Source organism: Natator depressus, chromosome 25, assembly GCF_965152275.1.
Source record: "Natator depressus isolate rNatDep1 chromosome 25, rNatDep2.hap1, whole genome shotgun sequence".
NCBI lineage: Eukaryota > Metazoa > Chordata > Testudines > Cheloniidae > Natator > Natator depressus.
Genome location: NC_134258.1, coordinates 16,038,165 through 16,048,494, shown reverse-complemented (window position 1 = coordinate 16,048,494; position 10,330 = coordinate 16,038,165). Strand labels below are relative to the sequence as shown.

The 10,330-nt window shown below is 39.6% G+C and overlaps 1 protein-coding gene across 7 annotated transcripts in view; it reads left to right on the top strand.

Moving 5' to 3' along the window:
* MYO9B (myosin IXB) overlaps positions 1-10,330 on the top strand; it is a 74,611-nt gene that overhangs the window by 2,672 nt on the left and 61,609 nt on the right. The window lies entirely within an intron of this gene.

The following is a 10,330-nucleotide window of genomic DNA, read 5'->3' as shown; positions in this document are numbered from 1 at the left end:
TTGCTGCACCGGTGTGCTCCCTTCTTGTCCCATTCCCAAAACCCAGGGAAACACCTAAATTTTAAGTGTTGGTGCCTAGGCTTACTCCCAAGCACGGGAGAGCCCACAGTGCTATGTACTAGAATGGTTCTGCATAGCTTCCTTACTGTATCAAGTTGAACCATGCTTTCTTGCTATACTTGAGAATGACTGGTTTAATAAAGAGCTTTTTCCAGAAGTTGACTCAGTAATGCTATACTTCAGTGAAATGGGGCAGCCCAAAAACTCAGATGTTCTAACCAGCATAGGAATAGGGGGGTTCTTAGGTCTCTGTTCCAGTTTTGCTGTGGAACTTAAAATGCTTGTAGGGCTGAATAATTTGGAAACCGTAAATGCAGCTGATGAAAAATTTAAATGAGACCTATCCATAATTGAAACTTCGTAGAAACTGAGCTTTCTGACAAATAGTGATTCAAGCATTAGACCTGTTGAACAATCTGATGTATGAATAAACTGTCTGACTCATATACTTATAACACAAGTCTGCCCACCTTAAAAATGACCTATTAGTTGTAAGGACAAATGTCTTGTTTCTCATATCCTTGGAATTCAGAAAGAAAAAACCCTTACATATGTAATCTTGGTTGTCTCAACTCTTGATAACTTTTAACTGATTTTATTTAAAGATCCCAGGATTTGGTACTTGTTGTTACACATTTATAGCGTGGAAAGTGTGTGTAATTTTTAAATAACACGCTAAGAATTTCTACAGATACATTGCTTAAATCCCAAATACAAAATATTTCTCTTTAACATTGATTTGGTATTACATACTTCAATACTAACAGTGAAAATTGGCATTTATTTTGTATGATTTAAGGTATAGTTGATGTTTATATATAAACTGATCAAAGTATTCTCCTTGCTATTATACAAAATAGATACATATTGCATCTCTAGGGACTTAAAGATTGTAAAAAGTGTCTCTGAATAGATATTGTTTGATTTATTTTTAACTAGACATTTCATGTCTGTGTAGAATTCCTTTCTAGCATTTAGCCATGATCTTAAAAATAGTTTATTTTTACACTGTTAAAATGGAGGTAAAAGGGGAACCTCTGGCCATATATGGAAGCAACTTTAATTTAAGAACAATGTCCAATACTACTCCAATAGGTAATTTGTATGTTTGATCCTCATGTGTGGAGGAGATACTTTTTACCCCTCCGCCTGCGGTAAAATGCAAGCATCTATTTAAAATAGACTTGGGCACTGTATTCCTCAGGTGCCATGGACTTTAGCTGCAAGAACTGTGCTTCAAGGCCTGATTCTACCAATCCTCAATTTGCAAGTACAAGCATAAAAGAAAAAGTAGATTGAAAACTTTCCAGAAGTCCCCTGCCTCAAGCAGAGAGAGCACCCTATGCACCGTATTTAAAATTCTTCCTTGTATAAAAAAACTAATGATATAATAGTGGGTTGCACATTTGTGAAAGGATTAGCAGAACCTCTTTGTTTTGGTCTTCTACTTTACTTGCCTCCTCACTGAGGTCAATTTCTCTTGTGTGCTTTGTTTTGTTTACTAATTACGTCAAGTACCTTTTTAATAATGAAGTGGAGCATGTAGAGTTGGATTTACCTGGGCTTTATTATGCTACCATATACAATATTGAACTTTGATTGGTAACAGGATGCAGCTCTTTGCAGAGATAATATGCTCTACTACTTCAACGAGCTGTGGTCTTTATCCGCACAGTGTTTGTAAAGCTGTTTCAAATATGCCTAGATTATGGTATGGCTGAATAAATTATTTTTAAACCCACATAAAACTTAGAGAAAAAGTACCTTAATCATGGGTGTAATTATAGTACCGAGGACAATGGGGACCCAGCCTCCTTCAGGAAAGTAGGCCCTAACGGAGTACTACTACTAATCGAATGAAGAACTGAGGGAGAGTCAACATGGCTTTTGTAAAGAGAAATCCTGCCTCACCAATCTATTAGAATTCTGTGAGGGGGGCCAACAATTATGTGGTCCAAGTGATCCAGTGGGTACTTGGACTTTCAGAAAGTCTTTGACAAGGTCCCTCACTGACTCTTAAGCAAAGTAGGCAGTCATAGGATAAGAGGGAAGGTCCTCTCATGGATCAATAACCAATTAAATAAGAAACAAAGGGTAGGAATAAATGGTCAGTTTTCACAGTGGAGAGAGGTAAATAGCAGGATCCGCCAGGGACCTGTACTGGGACCAGTGCTATTCGACATATTCATAAATGATCTAGAAAAAGAAGGTAAAGGGTAAAATGGCAAAGTTTGCAGATGATTTAAAATCATTCAGATCCAAAGCTGACTGCAAAAAGTTACAAAGGGCTCTCACAAAACTGGATGACTGGGCAACAAAATGGCAGATGAAATTAGATGTTAATAAATGCAAAGTAATGCACATTGGAAAGTATCCCAATTATACAAAACAATGGTGGCTAAATTAGCTGTTACCACTCAAGAAACAGTGGATAGTTCTCTGAAAACATCTGATCAATGTTCAGCAGCAGCAGTCAAAAAAGCTAACAATATTAGTAAATATTAGGAAGGGAATAGATAAGACATAAAATGTCATAATGTCACTATATAAATCCATGGTATGCCCACACCTTGAATACTGCATGTAGTTTTGGTCATCCCATCTCAAAAAAGATACATTAAAATTGGAAAAGGTACAGAGAAGGGCAACAAAAATGATTAAGGCTATGGAATAGCTTCCATATGAGGAGAGATTAAAAAGACTGGGACTGTTCAGCTTGGAAAAGAGATGACTGAAGGGAGATATGATAGAGATCTTTAAAATCATGAATGGTATAGGGAAGAGTTATTTACCCCTTCACATAACACAAGAACCAGGGGTCACCCAATAAAATTAATAGGCAGCAGGTTTAAAACAAACATAAAGAAGTATTTCTTCACACAATGCAGAGTCAACCTGTGGAACTAGTTGACGGTATGTTGTGAGGGTCAAAAGTATAACTGGGTTCAAAAAATAACTAGGTGAGTTCACTGAGGATAGGTCCATCAATGGCTATTAGCCAAGGTGATCAGGGACGCAACCCCATGCTGTCCTTAAGACTCTGACTGCCCGAAGCTGCGTCCAGAGGACAGGGGATGGATCACTCAATAATTGCCTTGTTCTGTTTGTCCTCTCTAAATCATCTGACACCTGCCGCTGTCAGAAAACAGGATACTGGTCTAGATAGACCTTTGTTTCTGACACTGTATGGCCATTCTTATGTTCTTAAGAAAATCACCAGGTAAGGCAACATTAACATCCAGGCCACCTTGGTTCATGGACTTTGCCGCACAATGCTCACGCTATCCAAACAAGCTCCGACTCTGCCTCCACAGCTAACTCCATTTCATTTCCACCATACCATACCATACCATATTTCTGCCACGCACATCTGATTCCTCTCAATCTCACTTAATAAGCACCATAGCCTTAACTCTGCCATCAGATTAATTTAGGTAATAATGCATTATAGGCTTTTGAAATAAACTTATGTCCAGTAGACTAGTAGAGCATCTTAATTTTGCTGAGTTCAGAACTAAGCTGTGCATCTGAGTGTGATTCAAAGGAATTGGATGTGATTTGTAGGGACTTTGGGGCCTGGGCAGAGTGGGGCTGTGATGCAGGGGCTTGAGGGGCAGTAAGGAGCAGAGCAGGTAGTTGAGAGGGTGAGGAATACCTTCTGTGCCTTACGCACCACTGAGCAGCAAAGCTGAGGTTGGGGTGAGGATAGGGTGAGGTAAGGAGCATGCTTGCGCCCTTTTTTTTCTGCAGCCTCCCCTGCTAGAGTCCAGCTTGTTCTGTGTTAGGAAGCCCATGGCAAAGACACTTTGTCCCTTGGTTTCCTTGATTACAACAGCTAAGAAAAATGTAATAACATTTAGCCATCATATACTTCTTTCAAAAAACAATCTTTGATGGTGTTTGATTCAGAATTAACTAATGTGGAAAATTACAAGTCTCAGAGCATTAAAATAAAGTTATAGTGAATCCAATAAAGTCTTATATTTGCATGTAAAATATCCAGTAAGAAGGATTTCAAGTTGCTTAGACTTCTCAATCTGCAGCTGATCGTAATATGAAAATTTGCAAGAGAATTCAAGTTTGTTTTTATTGAAAGAAGTAGTACCCGTTTGGGAAGCTCAGTGTTAATTTAGGGGATTTAAACCTTGCTTTAAGTGGAAAAGCTCAGTGCAGCCTTGGAGTTGTTGGGGCACCTCTATAATATCCTCTCTTATGGGAGATGGAGAATTTCTCCTTTTCAGTTTAAGAAACAGTCCTACTGTCATAGTCAGTAATTGCATGTTTCTGAAGCAAACACATAATTGAAAATTGGTGTTTCACATTACTCAGGGACACTAGTATCTTGCAAAGTCTGTGGTTTGAATTAAATATTACTGAACTGTATTTGACTTTGGAGATCAGCCATGTATTGTTGCTATTTTCATGTTGAAAAATACATGACCATGAACACTGCCAAAATAAAATCATAAACTTGTTGTTAGGAAAATACAGTACATTGCATGAGATATATGTATTCAGATAATACATTAGTCTGTGTGGATATGCAAAGCTGCCAGTTGAAGTAAGGCTATGTAGTAGTCTAGAAGATACACACAATAAACAAACAGGCATGCATGCAAGCTCTGAAGTGCACGCACATCTTACTCCTGGGAAAATTCTGCACCAAAAATAAAAAATTATGCATACAATATTTTAAAATTCTGCATATTTTGTTTATCAAAATAACACAATATAATCACACTGGTTTCAATTACAGTATTTTGGTAACTTATTTAAACTGCAATGCAATGGATGGAGAATGGGAGTGGGGAGTATTGAAGAAAATCCCCAAACCCCCTTGTCTAATATAATGTAGCTAGGTTTGACCCTTTATTTCTAGTTATTAGTCAACAAATATATGCAGCCATATGCTCAGTGTTACATCATAGGCAACTGAAGAGCAAGTGATGGCTGGGGAATCAAACTCACAATTTATATTGGCTACTGACCACCTGCAGAAAGGTCAGTAACAAACAGTTGATGGAGCACATTTTGATAGGAAATTTTTTCAGTCCAAAAATTTAGTTCAGTTCTAATCACTAAAGCACCATAAGCATTTATAAGGCTGTACTTTCCTTTACACCACTCTGGCAATGTAAAGGAGCCTTAAAACGTTTACATCTGTTTTATACTACTGGGGGAATTCACAAAGACAATGGGAACAATTCACTAAGCAGGCAGGCTGCTACATTTGCTCTGCCTGAGGAGGCAGAGCCTGCCCCATGCCTGCCTACCTCAGAAACACCCTGATGCCCTGCCCCTCCCTGCTGAGAGTGCTGCAATAGCAAGCAAGAGGGACAGTGTCTCTCTCACACACATGACTGCCCAGTCCCCCGTCCTCCCCCCACAGCAGTGATTTTTGTCTCCACCGGGTGCTCCAGTTGCCCAAACCGACCTGCCTGCACTGCCAGGGTGGGGGTGTGTGACCACTCTTTTGGTTTCCCTTTGTTTCCCCATAAGAATTCATTTTTCTGTAGGGAAACAAAGAAATCTGCGGGGGACATGAATTCTGCGCACATACAGTGATGCAGAATTCCCTCAGGCGTAGCATCTGAACATACTGATGAATCTCACGCCCACCACATACATTTTTCAAGCTATTAGCCGGTAACAGTTTAAATATTTGACACACTAAAATGGGAAGAAAACAAAAATCTGTATTAGAACACAAGGAAGTATTTGAAAGTTAAGCAGTGCTCCTTAACAAACTGATTATATTCATGCTACTTGTAAGTATTTTGTTAATATTCTGTATATTATATAGGCAGAGGGGAAGAGTAATGAAAACTGAAACAGAAAAAAAAATAGATTTCTTGTACTCCCTGTCTGTCTGTATCCATCCGTTATCTCTTGTCATATACTTAGATTTTAAGCTCTTTGGGACAAGGAGTTTTTGTTCTGTTTGTACAGCACCTAGTACAATGCGGTCCTGGTTCATGACTAGGGCTCCTTGGATACTACCGTAATACAAATAATAAAAAATAACATTGCTTGGGTCATATGGTAAATGTCCTACTTTAAATCAATGAGGCAATCAAGAGAGGCGGAAGGAGATAAAATTATCTGAAAGTCTGGTTTGGTTTCTTTTCTACCAGCCTAGAGATCTAGTAGTTCTCCAGCAGTACATCATGAATTCACTTCTGTAATGTACTCTACTAGCTCTAGCAGACTGCTTAGGCATACTGTTTCCTTCTGAAATTCCAGTAATAGTCTGTGGCAACAGACATTCATCTTAAGAGTCTAATTTTCTTCTGTGTCCAATGTCTCTGCTACAGCTGACCTCAGGTTTATGTATCATTTAGAGCCCTGTTTATACTGAAGCGATAAAGTGTCTGAACCAGCTTATAAAACTATTATAAGCAAATTCAGCACAATTTTCAAAGATGGTTTGCCTGACCAGTGTTGGCTAGTTTCTACCTAGTCTAGAACGTGTTCCAAAAGGTTATTTCCTCAGCCACACTGCTCAGGCCAGTATTTTAAAACCTCAGATAGTCTCCTCCCACCACTGTGCAGAAAAGGCCTATCTGCTTGGGCACTCCTTGGAGCTGTCATTGAGCAAAATATGAAAAAAAGCCCACCAAACCCCTTGCTGGGTCCAACAGGGCTCTAGGGTATATATCATCTTGGCTTGAGGCCTAGTTTTGTTGAAATGTTTGATTTCTCCTGTTCAAGTGATTTTAAATGTTTATCCCAAGAGAAATGTACTTCAGCCTCTAGGTTATGATTTAGTATAGTTTTTGAACTTGTAGGCAGAGAAGTCCTCAGCTCACTAACCTGCCAAATCATGGCCTTGAGCTGTTGGGATGAATAGTGGAGGCATCTTCTGCTGGGATCTGTAAGCAGATTGATGGGTAGACCAGAAGATATTTACATCTTATTTTGTTTAATGCCTGTTGCTTCGCAGAACATCCATGTTCATTTCTGCTTTGCTTTTGAAGATTTCATGAGACTACTTTAGCTCTTTTTAAAGGGATACTGTGAAGGTAATTAGTAATTAGACCTAACAACTGATGTGCTTTAAAGTTTCTAATTTTATGACACTGCACTGAGGTTCTCCTCCTGTTTGTATCTGAAGTGGATTATTGCAACATTGCATTTCAGACTACTCCAAAGTGAACTTTAACATTTAAGTTTTAATGGTTTTGGTCACCTTCACACAAATTATTGAATAATTTCATCTGGATTTTTCAAAGGCAAATCAATTCAAAAAGAATTCATTGAAAGCTGGGTATCCAATTTCCTTAGAGTCCTTTGAAAATCCCAGCCTTTAATATTAAAATAACCTTTAACATCAATATTAAATAACTCTCTAAATGTTTTACGTGAGGCAGCTGATCCACAAGGAGGAAGAGGGCCTCTGAAAATTCAGCAGTGTTAAAATAAAGCAAACCGCATCTGGATTTCGTATTTGGTTGAAGTGAAACAACCATTATGGTGACTCTTCCTATTTTCTCCCTCAGTGAATGTATGTAGTAATCATGTTGCAGCAAGTTCTTTTCACTGAAGGCTCTGTGCCCTAGACTATCCCAGTGAGGAAACAAAACTGCGTTGTCTGTTTGATGTCCCGTAAAGCAGATGCCTGTGATGACTGCATGTACGGCAAATCTGTGTCTAGCATAAATACTCTCAGGTTGATGTCTACCATCTGCGTGTTGCTTTGTCAGTGATCAGCCTTCCCCAGGATGGGAAATATTTTTTTCCTGTTTCTCAGTCTTGGAAATCTCCTGAGCTCAGACCACCAGCTGTCTCCTCAACAAGCAGTGTATTATGTTATAATGGGCCTCTGTCTTCCATGAACAGAGCTGAGACTACTAGTGTTCCATTTCCCCCAGCAGATATCCAAGACTTTAGTTTTGGAAAATGTGATGGATGAGTGAAAAATGTATCAGACAGCCTTTATATGAGCTAGTAGATGAGGTTGGGTGGGCTTTATCAACAAGGTCAATGCCTAGGTAAGAAAATGCCTAGGTAAGAAAAGCAGCCTCCAGCCACCTTCAGCAACTGGGAAGTAGAAGGCTGCTGAGGTTTCTGTGGGAATGCTGCCTCTGGACTCTGCTTGGGTCCATCTTTCATACCAGTCTCTGGCTAGTAAGTGTCTGAAACTTCTCGCTGCTGGAAGAGAGCAGGAATTCTGTGATTGGAGAGGGTCTAAGCTACTCTACTTTTTTCCCAGAACTGCCTGGCTGAGGAGATAAGATGAAGTGGTCTTTGTCACTCTTCGTCGTCTGTAGCTTTAGTGGTTTTTTGGATCCTCTTTTCCATGAATAAGTCCAGGGTCCCTTCTGCTTTTAGCTTTCCCAAGCAGCAGTAAGGTGAAATTCTGTTTCTTGATAGTGTCACTGCTGACTGGGGTTCTGAGTAGCGGTGGTGAAAGTAGCAGAGTCTTGTAAATTTTACTTTGCTGTTGCCTGACAAAGCTTCTCCCGCTGACATAGCTACTGCCTCAGGGAGGGTGGATTAACTACGCTGACAGGAGAGCTCTCTCCCGTTAGTTTAGAGCATCTTCATTAAAGTGCTACAGTGGCACAGCTGCACCAGTACAGCTGCACCAATGAAACATTTTAAGGGTAGACTTGCTCTTATGTAACCCTTTAACCTTTAAAAAAAGAAAAGGAGTACTTGTGGCATCTTAGAGACTGACCAATTTATTTGAGCATAAGCTTTCGTGAGCTACAGCTCACTTCATCGGATGCATTCAGCTGTAGCTCACGAAAGCTTATGCTAAAATAGATTTGTTAGTCTCTAAGGTGCCACAAGTACTCCTTTTCTTTTTGCGAATACAGACTAACATGGCTGCTACTCTGAAACCTTTAACCTTTGTGGTTGAGTATCTGCCATGAGTCAAAAATCAGTGATAATTATAGATTTAAGAAATGGATGGGACTTCCTGAGTCGTCCGATCCAACCGCCTGTGTGAGTGTTACAACGAGCCTCTTAGAAGTGATAGACTTAATTTTTATGTAGAATAAGGAACCATTCTGCAGGGGATCGTATGGATTAACCAGAGAAGTGCCATTATTTGTCCCACTGTTTGTGGTTCATTCTGCCTCCCGTTTCATAAGGATGAACTGAAAACAATCTAAAAAACTTGCATAACAGAAAATGTTTCAGAAACTCTTGCTTCTACACAGAATTGCTTAGAAATGAAGTTCTCCATTCTGAGACTATGTTCAGGAGTGGCAGAACTGTCATGTGCATCTCGGGAGTGAGTCATTGACCGCCTGTGGTGGAAATGCCAACAAAATAATGTTTCCAACGCACTGTAGATCTTATTTGTGGAACCCTTTGGCCTAAAATTGTCTGCCACTGAAAATGACTGCATGTTAATTTATAACTTGAATTGACTTTCTCATATTGTACTATGTTTTGATTTAATTTGTGACTTGTATTTGGGTCACTTGGTCAAGTATTCTGTACTTTCCACAGTATGCATCCGATGAAGTGAGCTGTAGCTCACGAAAGCTCATGCTCAAATAAATTGGTTAGTCTCTAAGGTGCCACAAGTACTCCTTTTCTTTTTGCGAATACAGACTAACACGGCTGTTACTCTGAAACTTGGTCAAGTAGCATCCTCTGCGTATACTGTTATAGAGCACCTTAAATTGAAGAGAGCAAAGATAGAGCTTTATTGTCCATCTGCCTAAACTGCAAGATTTCCCTTAGGAAACTGCTCTCCACTTAGAAGTTAATAATAGAGGTCATTGAACTCAGTGTACCGCAGTCATAATGGTTTGGACTTGTAGTGTGACTACCCATGGAACATAACTAGGTGGAGGTTGAATGCCTGATGAAGCACCACGCTGAACGAAGGACAGTGATTCAGAGTGGATTGCAAATCAAAGAGGAATACAGACCAGCATCTTTTAACTTGGCCACAAAAAGGTGTTGGTTGACTTCCATAAGAGCTGCTCTCTCTACTCCCATGAAACTGAAGCTCAATTGCAGGGGGCCAGTAGGGGTTGAGGAGGGGAAATCAAGGTAGTGGGAATCAATGACACTACAGGAGCTTCATGTATGAGGAGCTTGAATGCAAATGGGAGGAGAGAGATGAAGCAATAGTTAGAAAGACAAAGGTAAAGGAATGAATAGGGGGTTCTTTAGGTATGGAATGAGAGTTGTGTATCCCAGATGAGCTAGTTACAAAATTTATCGCTGAAATGTGCTACAATTTAGACTAATTTTAGTTGATCTCTTCCTGAATAGGAGGTGAAAAGCAAAAATACGCTTTGGG